Genomic DNA, 18,735 nt, shown 5'->3' on the forward strand with positions numbered 1-18,735 from the left:
AAGACAAAAGCTACATCCAAGGGATGCTGGAGGCAATGACTCAAGAAATAAAGTGAGAAATAGACCAGAAATTGAAAGAGCACAAGGATGAGCTATCAAAAGAGATACAAGATATCAAACAGGAGATGCTTGCAAAAATAGAGTCTGCACAAACCTCAGTAAGAAGTGAGATAAATGCCAAATTAGAGGTAGAACATACCTCATTAAGAGGTGAGATCAATAGTTTGAGAACCAACATCGAATCTATAAAGGAATCCGTTTCCTCCATACAAAACACAATAGAATCCATGGTCAACAGAGTGAACGAAATGGACTGTAGAGTGTCAGATACAGAAGACAGAATACACCAACTGGACCAAAAAGTGACAGATATGGAAAAATCACTCAAATTAAGCAAAAGGGAAATTCAAGAGAAAGAAGATAATGCAAAGAAATTTTACCTTCATATAATTGGAGTGGATGAAGGTGAGGAATTTCAGAGCAAGGGAAGGCAAAAGCTAATCAACAAGATAATCGGTGAAAAATTTCTCCACCTCAAAAAAGAACATCTTACCTACATAACAGAAGCATATAGAACACCCAACAAGCAAGATCCCAGGAGAAACATTTCTAGACACATTATAGTAAAAATGATAGATCTGAATAATAAGGAAACAATCTTGCATGCAGCAAAAATCAAGAAGTAGCTATGCAACAATGGGAAGAAATTAGAATCATTGCAGATCTCTCCACACAAACACTGAATGCAAGAAAGGCCTGGGAAAGTACCATACGAACCCTGAGAGCCAATAACTGGCAACCCATACTGATATACCTGGCAAAGCTATCATTCACATTCAATGGAGAACTGAAAAATTTTAATAGCAAAGAAAAACTAAATGAATATATAAGCGTTAAGCCAGCATTACAAAGAATACTAAGAGGTGGGACATAACCTGAAGAAAGAAACCAGGAACTGGGACCTGCACCCAGACAGACATTAATCAACTTCTAACTGAGCAAGCACAGGAGGAAAGGAAAGAAGAAAAACTCAGGAAAACAGGGAATGACAGGGACAACAATGCATCTCTTTATACTTTCTCTTAATATTAATGGGCTTAATTCACCAATCAAAGGAAAAAGAACTGCAGACTGGATCAGAATTGCCTTCAGGAGACCCACTTCTCAGCCAAACATACAAACAAATTCAGAGAAAAGGGTTGGAAAAGGATCTACCAATCAAATGCCCCCAGTGAGAAAGCAGGTGTAGCTATCCTGATATATGACAAAATAGAATTTTCATTAAAATCAGTACAAAAAGACAAGGACGGACACTCCATATTAATACCAGGAACAATCCAAGAGGATGTATTACCATCATCAACTTATATGCCCCAAATATTTGTGCACCCAGATATGTTAAACAAATACTCTCAAACTTACAGAATAAAATAGATCCCAATATGAAAATACTAGGAGAATTTAACACACCACTCTCACCAAAGGACAGGTCTATCAACCAGAGGATTGGCAAAGAAGCTACCGAATTAATTGAGGACATACTTCAAGCGGAATTAACTGACATCTACCGAGTATTTCACCCTAAAACAACACAGTACACATTCTTCTCAGCAGCTCATGGAACTTTCTCCAAAATAGAACATATCATAGTTCATGCAAGGAACTTAAGAAAATACAAAGGGATTGACAAAATCCCCTGTACCCTATCAGACCACATTGGAATCAAGCTAGTTCTCAATAACAAAGCATACTGCAGAAATTTCTCTAATAAATGGATATTGAACAGCACACTCCTTATCAATGCCTGGGTAACGGAAGAGATCAGAGAAGAAATAAAATATTTCCTACAACTCAATGAAAATGAAAACACTTCGCAAATAAACTTGTGGGACACAAGAAAAGCAGTCCTGAGGGGCAAATTTATTGCCCTCAGTGCCCACATCAAGAGAATGGAGACAGACCAAGTAAATAATCTCATGTTGCATTTAAAACAGGTAGAAAAACAAGAAAAAATGGAAACTAAAGTTAATAGACGGAGCCAGATAACCAAATCAAGAGCAGAGATTAACCAATTACAAAATCAGAAAATTATAGCCAAAATTAACCAAACAAAAGCTGGTTCTTTGAAAAAATAAAGAAAATTGATGGACCATTGGCAAGATTAATTTAAAAAAGAAGAGAGGAAACACATATTAACGGGATTAGAGATGCCACAGGAAAAAAATCACAATATGTAAACAAGATATCCAAACAATCCTAATGGACTACTTACTTTCAAAATTTATAATCTTTAATGGAAGAAAACCTGGCAGAAATGGAAGCATTTTTAGAGAAATACAAGTTGCCCAAACTGAGCAAAGAAGAAATAAACCAATTAAATAAGCCAATAGCCTACAACAAGATACAGAAAGCTATCAAAAGTCTTCCAACAAAAAAAAAAAAAAGCCTCCGGGTCTCTATTCAGAAAAGTTCGGCCTGAGCCAAGGAGACCTAAGGTTTCTCCTATTCCATCCTGTAATGTTTTCAGAGTGTCTGCTTTGAGTTCAAGGTCTTTGATCCATTTGGATTTGATTCTGGTGCAGGGTGATATACAAGGATCTAGCTTTAGTTTTCTACATGTAGTTAACCAATTTTGCCAGCACCATTTACTGAAGAGGCTGTCTTTCTTCCATTCTATTGTTTTAGCTTCCTTATCGAAGATTAGATGGCTATAGGTCTGTAGGTTCATTTCTGGGTTTTCAATTCTATTCCATTGGTCCTGAGGTCTGTTCTTATGCCAATACCAAGCTCTTTTGATTACTATGACTTTATAGAAGAGTTTGAAATTTGGTATTGATATTCCTCCAGCAGTGTTCTTTCCGTTGAGGAGCGTTTTTGCTATTCGGGGTCTTTTATTGTTCCATATGAATTTTTGGATTGCCTCTTCTATTTCCTTGAAGAATGAGGGTGGAATTTTGATAGGTATCGCGTTGAATTTGTAGATAGCCTTGGGAAGTATTGCCATTTTCACGATGTTAATCTTGCCAATCCAGGAGCATGGGAGGTTTTGCCATTTTTTAAGTTCTGTGTTGATTTCCTTTTTCAAGATTTTTAAGTTTTCATCATAGAGGTCCTTCACTTCTTTGGTTAAGTTAATTCCTAGGTATTTTATTTTTTGTGGGGCTATTACAAATGGAGTTGCTTTCCTAATTTCAGCCACACTTTTCTCATTGTTGGCATATAGAAAAGCTATTGATTTTGGGGGGTTAATTTTATAACCTGCTACTTTGCCAAAGTTTTAAATCAGATTGAGTAATTTGGGAGTGGAGTCTATGGGATTCTTTAAATACAAGATCATGTCATCTGCAAAGAGGGAGAGTTTTATTTCTTCTTTCCCTATTTGGATCCCCTTAATGTCTGCATCTTGTCTTATTGCTGTAGCTAGGCATTCTAATACTAGATTGAAGAGAAGTGGAGAGAGTGGGCATCCTTAACTTGTTCCTGAGTTAAGAGGAAATGGCTTTAGTTTTTCACCATTGAGTATAATGCTGGCTGTAGGTTTGTCATATACAGCCTTTATTGTATTGAGGAATGTTCCATGGATTCCTAATTTTTCCAGAACCTTCATCATAAAGGGGTGTTGGATCTTGTCAAATGCTTTTTGGGATTGCATACGGTTGCAGAGCTTCTGCAGGGCAAATGACATAGCTAGCAAGATCAATAGAAAGCCCACCGATTGGGAGAAGATCTTCACTAGCCATACAACAGACAAGGGTCTCATATCTAAAATGTACTTGGAACTCAAAAAATTAAACCACCCAACAACAAATCCTCAAAGAAACAACTGCCCAATAAATAAGTGGGCGAAAGGCTTAAAGAGAAGCTTCTCTGAAGAAGAAAGAAGGATGGCCAATAGACACATGAGGAAATGTTCAACATACCTAGCCATAAAAGAAATGCACATGAAAACAACATTGAGATATCACCTCACTCCAGTTAGAACAGCAAAAATCAAGAACTCTAACAACAACAGATGCTGGAGGGGATGTGGACAGAAAGGAACCTTACTTCATTGTTGGTGGGAATGTAAACTTGTTCAACCACTTTGGAAAGCAGTATGGAGGTTCCTCAAAAGACTTCACATAGATCTCCCCTATGATCCAGCAATCCCACTTTTGGGCATTTACCCAAATGTTTACAAACAAGACCACACTAAAGCTACCAGCACAACTATGTTTATTGCAGCATTATTTACCATAGCTAAGATATGGAACCAACCCAGATGCCCCTCATTAAATGAATGGATCAAGAAAACGTGGTATATATACACAATGGAATTCTATGCCTCCATCAGAAAGAATGACATTTCCCCATTCGTTAGGAAATGGAAAGGTTTGGAAAAAATTATATTAAGTGAAGTAAGCCAGGCCCAAAGAAGCATAGGTCCCATGGTTTCCCTTATTTGCAATATCTAGTATAGGTATGAGTCAAGCGGAAAAGGTCAGATAATGTGATGTTAGGAAAATGAACCCTTAGTTATGTATTTTAATGTTTCCGTTTCTTTCATGCATGTGCTTCTAATGCATTTATAAGATTATTTCCTTGTTGCTTTGTATGTCCCTCCCCCACAGTGTAACCCCCGCTTTCACTATATTTGATGTCAGTATTACATGTGGAGGAGATGGGGACAAACAAGTCGTTTAAGGATTCAGGTGGACCTGTTGCAACAATGAGAAGTACAAAATGTCATGTCAAAACCATCTTTACAATGTCGGTGTGTGGGGGGGAGGGGGGTATAAATGGGTGGGGGGAGGGGGAGGCTGGGAAGGGAGGTGAAGGGTAAACAAAGGAGGAGGCTGCAATGCTTGGTAAGAAATGTATGCATTATCCTGCCCATGTAATTATAGCCCCTCTGTACAGTATGTTCTCAAATAAAATAAAATAATATTAAAAAATAAAAAGCCCAGGACCAGATGGACTCAGCAGAATTCTATAAGACCTTTAAAGAAGAACTAATAGCCATATTCCTCAAGCTCTTCAGAGAAACAGAGAAGGAGGGAGCTGTCCCAAACTCATCCCCAAACCAGGCAAAGACCCAACCAAAAAGGAGAATTACAGGCCAATTTCCTTGATGAACACTGACACAAAGATTCTTAACAAGATTCTAGATAACAGAATCCAGAAACACATAAAAAATCATACACTATGACCAGGTAGGCTTCATCCCAGAGATGGAGGGATGGTTAAAAATACGTGTCAATAAATGTAATCCAACACATCAACAGAGCCACATGATTATCGCCACAGATGCAGAAAAGGCCTTTGATAAAATTCAACATTCATTCATGCTAAAAGCTCTGGAGAAAATAGTAATAGAAGGAACATTTCTTAAAACAATGAAAGCCATTTATGACAGACCAATAACCAATATTATACTGAATGGGGAAAAGCTACAATCAATTCTTCTAAAATCAGGAACAATGCAAGAATGCCCACTGTCTCTACTCCTCTTCAATATAGTCCTGGAACTCTTAGCCAGGGCAATAAGGCAAGAAAAAGACATTAAAGGTATCCGCATAGGGAAAGAAGACGTTAAACTATCGCTTTTTGCAGACGACATGATACTATACCTTCAGGATCCCAAAAATTCCATCCCCAAACTCTTTAAATCATAAATCACTTCGGCAAAGTAGCAGGATAAAAAATAAACCCACAATAATCAGTTGCCTTCCTGTACACTGACAATGTAAAGAAGAGAGGGAAATAAAGGGAGCAATCACATTCACAATGACCGCCGAAAAAATAAAATATTTAGGAATTAACCTAACCAAAGATGTAAAAGAACTATTTAATGAAAACTATAAAAAGTAAAAGAACAAAATTGCAGAAGACTCTAGGAAATGGAAAGACCTCCCTTGCTCTTTGATAGGCCGACAATATAGTGAAAATGGCAATACTGCCCAAATTAATATACAAATTCAATGCAATTCCTATTAAAATCCCAATGATGTACATCTCTGAAATACAGAAAACAGTCCAAAAATTCATATGGAACCACAAAATACCTAGAGTAGCCAAAACAATTCTAGGGAATAAAGACAACATGGGAGGGATGTCCATGCCTTCCTTCAAACTCTACTATAGAGCCATAATAACAAATACAGCATGGTACTGGCACAAAAACAAACCTGAAGACCAATAGAATGGAATAGAAGATCCAGAAATAAATTCACATGCCTACAGTCAGCTGACATTTGACAAAGGAACCAAAGACATACAATGGAAGAAACACAGCCTCTTCAACCATTGGTGCTGGGAGAACTGGGTGGACACATGCAGAAAGCTAAAAGTGGACCCCAGACGATTACCATGCACCAACATCAACTCAAAATGTATTAAAGACCTTAACATTAATCTTGAATCTCTAAAACCACTGCAGGACAGAGTAGGATAGACACTTGAAGTAATAGGCACAGGAAGGACTTTCCTGAACAGAGTCCCAGGGACACAACAAATTGGAGAGAGACTCGACAAATGGGACTACCTTAAAATAAAAAGCTTCTGCACAGCTAAATTTATCACAACCAAGCTAGAAAGACAACCAACTAATTGGGAAAAAATATTTACCAGCAATATATCGGACAAGGGGTTAACATCCAGTATATACAGGGAACTCAAGAAACTAATCCCTCCCAAGCCTAACAAACCAATTACTAAATGGGCAAGGGAACTAAAGAGAGACTTTTCAGATCAAGAAATAAAAATTGCAAAGAAACACATGACAAAATGTTCATCATCCCTGGTGGTGAAGGAAATGCAAATAAAGACAACCCTGAGATACCACCTTACCCCAGTCAGAATGTCTCACATCCACAAATCAGCGAACAACAAATGCTGTAGGGGATGTGGAGGAAGAGGAACCCTACTACACTGCTGGTGGGAATGTACAGTTATACCACCACTTTGGAAAGCAGGCTGGAGGGTACTTAGAAAACTAAAATTGGACCTCCCTTATGACCTAGTCATACCACTTCTAGGCATCTACCCTGAACAACAGGAACCAATATACAAGGACACATGCACCTCCATGTTCATTGCAGCACTCTTCTCAATAGCTAGGATATGGAAACCATCCAGATGCCCCACCACAGATGAATGGATCCAAAAATTGTGGTATCTATAAACAATGGAATATTATGCAGCCATTAGAAAATGACAAAATAATGGCATTTGCAGGGAAATGGATGGAGCTAGAAGGAATCATGTTGAGCGAGGTAAGCCAAGAGCAAAGACAAACGATATATGGTCTCCCTGATAAGTGGATGCTAAATCCAAAATGTTTGGTGATATTACAAAATTAACAAGACTTAAGAAACAAGGAACTCCCACTCATCTGGTCGAACCACTACTAAAAGTCCCGATGCTGCTGATCACATGTATGGTGGATAGTGTACACTGTTTTATGTTATAGATTGTGATAGACAATTTGCTCCAGGAAAGTTAGAATGAACTTGTGACTTTATATGAGCATTAATATTCCACAATTCTGTGAAATTTAGGAAATTATGTAATCACTTAACCACAATTTTAAAAAAAAAGAACTTCATGGAAGGTAGGGAGTGAAGGGATGGTAGGGGGAAAACAATGGAAGGGGTAACAATACTCAATAGGAAGTGTACTCATTACCTTTCTCTTGTAACTGTAACCATCTGTATAGTGTCTTTACAATAAAAAAAAAATTAAAAAAAGAAAAGAATCTGAAGGCTTGAAGAAAACTCTGTCCCTGACTTTTTCGAGTGTGTTTTTACTCATACATAAGTTTTCTGTAAATTTCTAGTTGAGCGTACTACAGAAAGAAATAATTTCCTGGGAAGTTCCGGGAAGATGGTGGAGTAGAAGCTGAAGCCTAAACAAGCTCTCACATAGAACACAGATTTAGAGTTCCAGTGAACAGTCCTAAGCCAGAGAATCACACTAAGTGTTCCATCACAGGAAAAAGTGTTAGACCAGAGAGGAAAAATCCAGGCAAGGAGACAGATCGGAGCACTTGCCAGGAGATGCCACTGCTGCAGGAGCTGTGGCAGCGGCGGCCATACCCACCATACCTATAACAGAGAAAGTCCAGTACGAAGGAGCCAGACATGGTGGGCAAGCAGATTCTACACAACACCAGCAAGAACTGACAAGGAACAGACATCTTCATCCTGTACTTCGCGGACCAGAGACGACCCAGGAACCAAGACGCTGTGTGAGTAGAGGCCTAACATCCTCACTCCTTCTCGGGGAGCAGAGGAGGGAAGGCCACACCCCCCAGTACCGGAGATCTCCATCTTCGATACTGAAAAAGCTCGGCGTAGCTGCTAGCTCAAACTCAGGCATTGGATGAAAACTAGAGACTAAAGTGACCTGACAGACTCGGCTCCACCCAGGGAAAAGTCACCCAGCTCAGGCGCCAGCCTCAGGAATGGCTTTCTTTGCTGGATAATCAGAGCCAGAGGCTGCCCCTCCCTTTAGCAGCCTTGACAATCAATTTAAATTTATTAAACATAAACCCTCAGAGTGGCTCCTGTCTGGGCTCTGTGAGTTTCTCACAAACTAACCCCCGGGAAAAGCTACTGTTTGCTGAAAGGCCTCAACTCTACCCAGAACCTAGCCTCATCACAGCATCTCCAAACTTCAGGAAAAAGCCATCTCCCTCTTTTGTGAAACTCAAAGTAGATCTCCCTCTCATTGAACTAGCCTGGGAAGAGGATCACAAAAACCTGGGTTAAGGTGAGCATTTATCTGCCGGTTCAAAAAAACAGACTTAATGAACCAACTAAGCCACAGGAAATTCAAACACCACAAGGAGACCAAAGAATGCAACAAGAGGCTGGTTATGAACAAAAGGGAGATACAGGATTTTTCCCACCTCTCCCCCCCCCAAAAAAAAATTCAGTATTTTTGCACCTTTTATAAATTTTTTTTTCCTCTTTCATAGCAAAGCTCACACCAATGCTCCTCCAACTATTCAATGAAATTCAAAGAGAAAGTTCACTACAGAACACATTTTATGAAGCCATCATAACCTTCATCCCCAAACCAGACAGGGACTCATAAAAGAAAGAAAACTATGAACCCATTTCCTTGATGAACATTGATGCAAAACTTCTCAACACAATTTTGGACAATCAACTTCAACAATTCATTCAAAAAATCATACACCACGATCAAACAGGATTCATTTCAGGGATGCAAAGCTGATTCAATATACGCAAATCAATTAATATTATTCATCACATCAACAGGAGCAAGAATAAGAACCACATGGTTATCTAAATAGATGCAGAAAAGCATTCGACAAGATCCAACAACCATTTATGATGAAGGTTTTGGAAAAATTAGGAATCCATGGAACAATTCTCAATACAGTAAAGGCTGTATATGACAAACCTTCAGCCAGCATTATACTTAAAGGTGAAAAACTAAAGCCATTTCCTCTTAACTCAGGAACAAGACAAGGATGTCCACTCTCTCCACTTCTCCTCAATCTAGTATTACAATGCCTAGCTACAGCAATAAGACAAGATGCAGACATTAAGGGGATCCAAATAGGGAAAGAAGAAATAAAACTCTCCCTCTTTGCAGATGGCATGATCTTGTAGCTAAAGAATCCCATAGACTTCACTCCCAATTTAATCAAGCTGATTGAAAACTTTGGCAAAGTAACAAGGTATAAAATTAATGCCCGCAAATCAATGGCTATTCTGTATGCCAACAATTAGAAATGTGTGGCTGAAATTAGGAAAGCAACTCCAATTGTAATAGCCCCACAAAAAATAACATACCTAGGAATTAACATAACCAAAGAAGTGAAGGACCACTATGATGAAAACTTTAAAACCTTGAAAAAGGAAATCAAAACAGAACATAGAAAATGGCAAAACCTCCAATGCTCCTAGATAGAAAGATTAACATCGTGAAAATGGCAATACTTTCCAAGGCTATTTACAAATTCAATGCCATACCTATCAAAATTCCAATGTCATTCTTCAAGTAAATAGAAGAGGCAATCCAAAAATTCATATGGAACAATAAAAGACCCCGAATAGCAAAAACGCTCCTCAATGGTAAGAACGCTGCTGGAAGAACATCAATACCAAATTTCAAACTCTACTATAAAGCCATAGTAATCAAAACAGCTTGGTACTGGCACACGAACAGACCTCAGAACCAATGGAATAGAATTGAAAACCCAGAAGTGAACCTACAGACCTATAGCCATCTAATCTTCGATAAGGGAGCTAAAAAAGAGAATGGAAGAAAGACAGCCTCTTCACTAAATGGTGCTGGCAAAATTGGTTAACTACTTCTAGAAAACTACAGAAAGATCCTTATATATCACCCTGCACCAGAATCAACTACAAATGGATCAAAGACCTCGAAGTCAAAGCAGACACTCTGAAAACATTACAGGATGGAATAGGAGAAACCCTAAGTCTCCTTGGCTCAGGCCAAAATTTTCTTAATAGAAAGACAACGAATCAAAGAAAGGTTGGACAAATGGGATTTCATGAAGTTGCAGAACTTCTGCATGGCAAAGGACATAGCTAGCAAGATCAATAGGAAGCACACAGATTGGGAGAAGATATTCACTAGCCATAAAATGGACTAGGGTCTCCTTCTAAAATATACTTGGAACTCAAAAAATTAAATCTGCCAACAACAAATCCTCAAAGAAACAACTGCCTTATAAAAAAGTGGGCCAAAAGTTTAAAGAGAAACTTCTCTGAAGAAGATAGAAGGATGGCCAATAGACACATGAAGAAATGCTCAACCTCCCTACACATAAAAGAAATGCAAATCAAATAACATTGAAATACCACCTCACCCCATTTAGAATGGCAAAAATCAAGAACTCTAATAACAACAGATGCTGGAGGGGATGTGAACAGAAGGGAACCTTACTTCCTTGTTGATGGTAGTGTAAACTTGTTCAACCACTTTGGAAAGCAATATGGAGGTTCCTCAAAAGACTTCACATAGAGCTCTCCTATCACCCATCAATCCCACTTTTGGGCATTTACCCAAATATTTACAAACAAGACCACACTATATCTACCAGCACAACTTTGTTTATTGCAGCATTATTTACCATAGCTAAGATATGGAACCAAACCAGATGCCCCTCAGTAGATGAATGGATCAAGAAACTATGGTATATATACACAGTGGAATTCTATGCCTCCATCAGAAAGAATGACATTGCCCCATTTGGTAGGAAATGGAAAGTCTTGGAAAAATTTATATTAAGTGAAGTAAGCCAAGCCAAAGAAACATAGGTCCCATGGTTTCCCTTATTTGCAATATCTAGTATATGTATGAGTCAAGCAGAAAAGTTCAGATAATGTGATGTTAGGAAAATGAACCCTTAGCTATGTATTTAAATGTTTTTTTTTTCTTTAAAGCATTTGTTTCTAACGCATTTATATGATAATTATTTGTTGATTTGTATGTCCTTCCCTCACAATATAACCCCTACTTTCACTATATTTGATGTCGGTATACTTTGTGGAGGAGAAAGTGAAAAACAAGTCGTTTAAGTATACAAGTGGTCCCGTTGCAACAATGAACAGTACAAGTAGTCATGTCAAAAACGAACTTTACAACTTTGGTGGGGTGGGAAGGATAGGGTGGGGGTGGGCGAGGGCAGGCTGGGAAGGGATGTGAAGGCTAAAGAAAGGAAGAGAGTGCAATGCTTGATAAGAAATATACCCATTATCTTGCCCATGTAATTGTAACCCCTCTGTACAGTATGTTCCCCCCCCAATTTTTTTTCTAAAACTTTTTTTAATATTTAATTTTTAGCTTTTTTCAAAAAAATGTTTTCTAGTAAGTTTTTTTCTCTTATAATTTTTATTTTCGGTGTATGCGTGTGTGTGTGTTTTTCTCTCTTTCTATTTTTTCTTTTTTTAATTACTTTTTGTTTTTTTTTAGCTCTACTGAACTTCTGATCTTTTTTCTTTCTTTCTTATCCTTTTCACATTTTCTTCTCTTTCGTTCTTCTTTATGTGACTTTATTGTTGTTCTGCACATCCTAAGGCAAACCTGTAGTCGATTATTAGACCTTATCCTACGTTGTTGTGTACACACTTAATCCACAAATTTATTACTCAATTCAAAACCTCTTAGACTTAAATTCCTTAATAGCAGTACTACCTCTTTATACCTATATAATATTTTAAGTAATTTTATTTTAAAAAATTTCACATCTCCTTTATTTCCCTCCTCTCTCTCATATTCATGTTTTTCTCTAAATAGATTGTTTTCATTTCTGCATAATATTTTTAATTTTTACTTTTCTATTTTTTCTGGTCTCTTTTTTTTCATTTCTCTTTCTCCTTCTTTTACTCTCTCTCTACTTTCATCCTATCCAACCTAGTTCCTGCTTTGAGATTAGGACTTACGTTAACTCTCCCTGTGCCTTCACACATCACTCTATTCCTATTTTTTACCCACATCTCTCCCTAACCCTAATAATTTCTAGCTTACCAAATTCTTCTTTGCTATTCGTAGCCCATTAATATATAGTTGTTTGATGTTGAATAGATGTATCTGTTGAACTAGATTGTATCTGCAGAGTATTGACTGTGCAAATAAAGACTTTGGTTGATGCTTGCCTTAAATTAGTGTTCTAGCACACAAATGGTGTTATTTTCATCCCAAATGGGCAGAGTAAGCCGGAAAACCACAAGAAAAATGGCAAGTCCCGGTATCTCCACTGCCACTCATGATAATCAGGGACAGAACAGATAATGAAAAATCCAGAGGAGAGTTCCCAAATAGTTCTACAAACACTGCTGGAAAACATAATAAAGGAAAAGATTGAAAACATACAAAGGACTCTGTATGAATGTGATAAGGAGAGACAGGAGGCAAACAAAAGGTCAATGGAGGCAAACAAAAGGTCAATGCAAGAAAAGATTGAAAAGCCACAAAGGACTCTCTATGAGCCTGATAGGGAGAGAGAGGTGGCAATCCAAACGCTTATACAGGAAAATCATGAGCGTGAGGGAGCTACTAAAAAACTGATACAAGTTTTGCATGAGCAGCTTGAGAATACTCAAAGACAAAGGCAGGAATGGCGTGAGCAGGATGAGAAAACTCAAAGAAAATTACAGCACTGGCAAGAACATGAGGAAGCCAAGCCAAGAGTAATACAGGAATTGAGAGGGCAGGATGAAAATACACGAAGATCACTAAAAGCGTTCATGGGATCCATTAACAAAGAGCTGAAAGAAGTCAGGGAGACCAAAAAGGGAATGCTGAAAGGAATCCAACAGAATGAATGGCAGTCCTAGGAAACCATAATCAATCAACTAAGTGATTTGAGAATAAAAACTGAACACCAAATTAAGGAAGTAAAGAAATTCATTCAAGATCTAAAAGAAAGTTTCAACAAAGAATTTGAAGCCATCAAATCTGACCAATTAGAAGGAAAAGAAATAAAAAACAAAGTAGAAAGTCGTGACAGCAGGTTAAACCATGCAGAAGATCGAATCTCGGGGATTGAAGACAGCCTAGATATTATAGAGAAAGAACATACAACAATCCAAGACAAGTCCAAGAAATATGATAGATCTATCCAACACTTGGAAGACACCATCAGAAGGCCTAAACTAAGGATAATGGGTGTAGAGGAGCACCTAGAAACAGAAGTTAATGGTCTAGGAAATTTGTTAACAGGATCCTAGCAGAGCACTTCCCAAACATGCAAAAAATAGGGCTCTTCAGATACAAGAAGCTTTTAGAACTCCAAATAGACCAGACCAGAATAGGACATCCCACTGTCACATTATAATCCACACAGGATCAACTCAGACCCAGGAAAAGATGCTTAAAGATGTCAAGGAGAAAAGATTAATCACCCATAAAGGGAAACCAATTAGAATAAACTTAGATTTCTCAACAGAGACAATCAAAGCAAGAAGAAAAGTCAAGCAGAAAAGGTCAGATAATAAGATGTTAGGAAAATGAACCGTAAGATATTTATATAAATGTTTTTTTTCTTTCATGCATTTGTTTCTAAGGTATTTATAAGATTATTTCATTGTTGTTTGTATGTCCTTCCCCTACAGTATAAATCCTGCTTTCACTGTATTTGATGTTGGTATAATTTGTGGAGGGGAAAGGGAAAAAATCGTTTAAATAAGGATAAATGTGGACCCATTTCAACAATGAGAAGTACAAGTTGTCATGTCGAAAGCGAACTCTACAACTTTGGTTCGAGGATGGGGGAGGATTAGGTAGGGGGTGGCAGAGGCTGGGAAGTGATGGGAAGGGGAATCAAAGGAGGAGGCTACAATGTTTGATAAGAAATGTAGTCATTATCTTGCCCATATAATTTTAACCCCTCTGTACAATATTTGCACAATAAAAAATAAATTTAAAAAAAGAAATAATGAGCCATTTGAAGGCTAGCATAGAACAAAAGGAAATAACGTTGTTTTAAACATGTTTCACTCCAGGGACTGGGAAGGTGGCTCAGTGGTCGAGCGATTGCCTTGCATGCATGAGGCCTGGGTTCGGTTCCTCAACACCACATAAGCAAAAATAAGCCAGAAGTGGTTCTGTGGCTCTATTGTTAGAGGGCTAGCCTTGAGTTGAAGAGGTGAGGGAGAGTGCCCAGGCCCAGAATTCAGGCCCATGACTGAACCTCCCCCCCAAATAAAAGCTCTACTTCACAGAAACAAATACATGGAGGTTTTAAAGACTTATCGATGTATATTTCACCCCTGAGATGATTTTCTTGTTTCAGGAGTCATTTATCAATTCCTTTAATTCAGTCCTGAGTTCTCCAAAACAAGAAGGATTCCAAAGAAGCATCTAGTGAGTATGATCAGGAAAAGGAGCCTCTTCTCAGATCACTACTCCTTTAAGGAGGGTTTCAATGAAATACCTGCGTTTTTTTTGTTTGCTTGTTTGTTAAGTTTGTGTTGGTTCTGGGGCTTGAACCCAGAGGCTGGACCCTGTCTCTGAACAGTTTTCTTTCCTGCCCACCAGCCCCCAAATCTAGTATTCTACTGCTTGAACCAAAACTCCACTTCTGGCTTTTTGCTGTGTAATCACAGACAAGAGTTTGACAGACTCTCCTGCCAGGGTTGGCTTTGAATTAAGATAATAAGAAAGCCAAGTGACATCAACTGTGTAGATTTCTCTTTTCAAACATGAAATATTAGATGAAGTTTATTTTAAAGCTAATATTTGACAATTTTTTCTTTTTTTATTGTGAGCATACCGTTCAGAGGAGTTACAATTACATTGGCAAGAGAACAAGTACTTTTTTAATCAAGCATTGTTTCCTCTTCTTTGTTTCCCCATCTCATCCCTTCCTGTATTATCCCCTCCCCCCTCTTGGTCTTTCCCCTCCCACCAAAGTTGTAAAGTTCTTTTTTCAACGTTACGACTTGTACATCTCATTGTTTCAATGAGTCCACCTGTATCCCTAGTTAAACGATTTGTTTTTAGAGAATATGTCCAACAAATAATCCATAACATTACTCAGCAAAATTAGGTGCACTGAATCATTTTGAAATTATTTGTATTGCTTGGGAAGATTATTGATATTTTCGTTCCTTTTGGGGAAACTTAAAGTCATATTTCACCTTTTTTATTGGTTTTAGGGCTTGAACTCTGATCCTGGGCAATGTTCCTCAGCTCTTCAGTTCAACTTGAGTGCATTACCACTTTAGTTACAGCACCACTTCTGGATTTCTGGTGGTAAACTGAAGATTAGTGTCTCATGGACTTTTCTGAGCAGGCTGACTTTGAACCACAATCCTCTGGTCTCAACCTCCTGAGTGGTTAGGATTACAGGTGTAAACAACCAGCACCTGGCTCATATTTGCATTTATGTGCACTGAATGACACTGTGTTGACAATAAATGGAAATTTTAACCAAATGATGACATTGCAGCTTTTCTAAAATTGAGATAGCAATAAATATGTCCTCCATTTCCATTTTGTTACATTAATGACTCATGAGCTAAGGGACCCTTACACTAGCATCCTCTGACATCTGTGTGGGTGAATTTAGTATCAGGAAATGTTCATAGAGAAATATAGAAAGACTGTGATTTTTAGAAAGCAAAGGAGATCACCTATGAAAGAACAGCAAAGAGGAGATTTATCACACAGAGATTAAGAACGAGACTAAGAGATTTAGAATGCTAAAGACAATGAGGAAAAGCCTAGTTGACAACAAGTTCTTCAATAACCAAAAATGGTTCTTTAGAACAGTTTCTGTTATACCTTAGTTACTATCATTTATTCCTTATATCTGCAGTTATTCTTTATCTTCTCTCACAACATTTAATTAGCCCTGCCTTTTTGGTGCCATAACTGACCAAAAGGTTTAAAAGTCACACTTAGACTACCCTTCTCTTCGTGATTAGCAGTGATGACACAAAATCCTGGAATGGTTGAATTTCCAGAATTAATCTTCACCTGACATCTAAGCACATTCCTGGCATTAATAGCTGTGACAATGAACAAAACTTTTTTCAACACAGTATCCTAATATAAGTACATGAATTAGGGACTATTGTCAAGTGTCAATATGGAAGGAGCAATTATATACTACAAGTATGGGTTCTTTATTTTGCTTTTACTAACTAAATGTTTTTGTATTGTTTTGTATTGTTTTGTTTTGTTTTTTTGTTTTTGTTTTTGTTTTGCCAGTCCAGGGGCTTAAACTCAGGGATAGGGAATTATTCCTGAGATTTTTTTTTTTTTTTTTTTTTTGCTCAAACTAGCACTCTACCACTTGAGGCACAGAACCACTTCCAGAATTTTTCTTTTTATGTGTTACTGAGGAATTGAACCCAGGGCTTCATGCATGATAGGCAATCACTGTACCATGAAGCCACTTTCCCAGAGCCCTAAATGACTTTCTTAAGATGGCATTACATTTTTATTCAGTAACGATGTATCATAATTTTGGCCAGGTGCTAGAAATGATGTCAAAAGCAATACAATACAATAAATCCAGTAAGGCTGGATGGACAATGAAGAACTGTCATGGTCTAGCCAGGGCACAGAGGGGCTTATCTCATGGAGCTGTTTCAACAGGCTGAGCAAGACAGCACCTGAACTACAGCCCACCTCCAGAATGAGAGGGTCACCTTGGGTTCTAGCCACATGCGGATGCCCAACCCCTTCCTCCAGCACCCATTCAACCAGTTCTTGTGAAAGAGGGAGAAAAAAAAAGTCACAATTACAATTAAGAAGGTTGCTGGTGGCTTAGAGCTCTAATCCTAACTACACAGGAGGCTGAGATACGAGGATCATGGTTCATAGCCAGCCCCGGCAGGAACGTCTGTGAGACTTTTATATCCAAAGAACCACCAGAAAACCAGAAATGGTGCTGTGTGATCAAGTGGTAGAGTGCTAGCCTTTTGCTGAGGAGCTCGGGAACAGTGCCTAGACACAGAGTTCAAGCCCCACGACTGACAAGAAGTGGACTTCCTACCACCAGAAGTCTACTGAATAACAACCATTGTCTTAGGGAGCACGGTAGCAAAGTCAGGCTGAGCTTCCTGTGAAGTTGAAGTCATAAGTAGGTCACCTGGTTTCTCTGTGCCTCGGTTTCACCAGCTGCAAAACTCCACAGAATGAAGGATCCCCTTCCATATGGGGATAGGGTAATGATGAAAGAGAGCCATGTTTTGCTTCATAATCCCACATCTGTTCCACGATTAATAAAAGGCCCCATCTGAGCCCTTTCCAGGTATCTTCTTGTCATTTGCTCATAGAACTGCAGAGAATCTTATCTGAAGGCTGCTCCCTTTGTGCCTAGCTGTGTTCCCGAGATCCCTCTGCATAAATCCCTAGTTTCCTAACAACTGTCCTGTGAGGAAAATGAGGTCTGATGGTTGCCGCCCTACCCAGAGCTTCACCTATGGTCAAGAATCGGCTACTGTGGACTAAAAGTTGGGGATAAGCCATCTAAATTGATGACTGCGCATGTTGCTACATGTCTACCATCCCAACTACAGAGGACCAGGCCTGGAAGAGCATACCTGTCACAAATACGAGAACCTCGATCCAGCCCATCCAGAGCATATATTGAGTCTCTGTTTCAGAAATGCCCAAGACAAAATGTTGTTTCCTCAGAGCCAGGGAGAGGAAACAAGCAGGGGTTATGGTGCTCCCAGGGGGGGTCTGACCTCGGTAGGGGTGGTTTGGGGGCAGCCACTCACCTGTGCTGCTGGGAGAAGCTGCTGGAGGCTGCTCCAGGTGGGGCGAGCAGTGATGGCAGTGGTATTGTGGACAAATGGGCCCAAAGTAGAGAACCAGGTCCAGGTATCAGGTTGGGGCTTTAATCGGGCTGGCAGGGGGACATTGCCTGATATTTGAAATCTCGAAACTTGGGAAAGGGGGAAAGCGGCTTGGGTGCAGGCAGGTTTCTCAATTTCCTACTATACTCCGAAGTCAACTTGAGTCTCATCCTCACCACTCAAACACCTCACCTTCCTCAACTGCTGGTAGTGGTGTAAACTAACAGTGAGAATCCCAGTTCTACCAAGCAGCATGGAATGTTGGGGTGGCCACAATTCTTGTATCCCATTGGTCAGAAAGAACAATGAAAGAATGGGGGTGTGGCTGGAATCCTGTGATGCATACAGCATGGGCAGAGTCAAGAAGTTAGCATCTCCCCAGCCCTTTTCCCAGGGAAGAATGTCAATTCAGTTGGAGACAAGAGGGTGACCAGCTTTA

At 38.9% G+C, this 18,735-nt stretch overlaps 1 long non-coding RNA gene across 1 annotated transcript in view; it reads right to left on the reverse strand.

Moving 5' to 3' along the window:
- The window catches only part of LOC138835456 (uncharacterized), a 33,558-nt gene extending 15,175 nt beyond the window's left edge, over window positions 1–18,383 (reverse strand). The window contains exon 1 of the long non-coding RNA XR_011374633.1: window positions 18,219–18,383. This is a non-coding gene — a long non-coding RNA (uncharacterized lncRNA). The remainder of the gene's footprint in view (window positions 1–18,218) is intronic.
- Window positions 18,384–18,735: the final 352 nt, after the last annotated feature.

The sequence above is a fragment of the Dipodomys merriami genome, unplaced genomic scaffold (genome assembly GCF_024711535.1).
Source record: "Dipodomys merriami isolate MVZ:Mamm:240054 unplaced genomic scaffold, mDipMer1.0.p SCAF_239, whole genome shotgun sequence".
Lineage (NCBI taxonomy): Eukaryota > Metazoa > Chordata > Mammalia > Rodentia > Heteromyidae > Dipodomys > Dipodomys merriami.